This window comes from Gavialis gangeticus, unplaced genomic scaffold (genome assembly GCF_001723915.1).
Source record: "Gavialis gangeticus isolate Ggan-Ray unplaced genomic scaffold, GavGan_comp1, whole genome shotgun sequence".
Classification (NCBI taxonomy): Eukaryota; Metazoa; Chordata; order Crocodylia; family Gavialidae; genus Gavialis; species Gavialis gangeticus.
The window spans coordinates 208,010,913-208,011,893 of NW_017729032.1; the positions used below are offsets into that span (position 1 = coordinate 208,010,913).

The following is a 981-nucleotide window of genomic DNA, read 5'->3' on the forward strand; positions in this document are numbered from 1 at the left end:
GAGGGAGGGGTTAGCAGAGTTGGGGGGACGGGCAGGTCTGCGGGGGGTGTTGGTGGGTCTGAGGAAGAGGTTGTCTGTCTGGGAGTGAAGGGGCTGGGGGGCTAAAGTTAGCCTTATCAGGATGGAAGAGGAAGGAAGGAAAAGTTCAGCCCTGCCTGAGGCTGGGGTGAGTAACTGGGCTTTCCCAGCCCTGGGGCTGCTCTGTGAAAGTGTGCACGCATTCCCAGGACCTGATCTACAATCACACAGCTTACTTTATGTTGCATGATCATAGGTCTGGCCCCATATGTACATATTTGCCAATGCCAGGAATCATTTGGGAACCCAATCTAAGTAAGTTGGAGTGAGTTGGGAGGTTAGTAGGTCCAGGGGAGGGGGTTAGCGGGTCTGTGGGGGGTGAGGGGTCTGTGTCAAAAACATGGTCATGTTAGATTAGGCACAGATTAGACCGATCTATGTAGTTCACCTCCTTGGTAAATTTAAGATAGATTGGGCCAGCCATTTGGTTTGATCTAACCTTCCCCAACATCTGTAGTGCTCAGCGCTTATATCGACCTAAATCCTGGTTAGATCAATCTAAGTGTAAGATCCACACGTGAGTGAGCTAAGTTAGATCAGGCAGCCATTTTTGCCTGGTTCAACCTCCTGAATTTGTGTACAGTTCAAAACTTAGGTTGATCTAGCTAAATCAATCTAAGTGTAACATCTGTACATAGTCTCAGAGGCAGAGATTGGTAACTTTACCTCATCTTTGAGAAGTGTTACCTGTAAATCTGGGCAAACCTTGTTAGCTACCGGAGTAACTGAAATCAAAATCTTGATATCATTCGGTCCTTGCTCTGAGTTATCCATTGGGGCATATTACAAAATCCTCATTATTAGGGATCCTGGTTTTTTCCAACTTAAAAAATCCCCAATTTTTGGTTAAAAAAAAAAAGAATGAAACATCTCTCTCTCTGTATATATATGTATATCTATGTA

General features: G+C 45.0%; 1 protein-coding gene and 1 long non-coding RNA gene across 2 annotated transcripts in view; one reads left to right on the top strand and one right to left on the bottom strand.

Annotated features, from left to right (window-relative positions):
• The window catches only part of UBASH3A (ubiquitin associated and SH3 domain containing A), a 47,557-nt gene that overhangs the window by 9,894 nt on the left and 36,682 nt on the right, over positions 1-981 (bottom strand). The gene's annotated exons all lie outside the window — the stretch shown is intronic.
• Positions 1-981, top strand: part of LOC109303291 — a 29,733-nt gene that overhangs the window by 2,736 nt on the left and 26,016 nt on the right. The gene's annotated exons all lie outside the window — the stretch shown is intronic.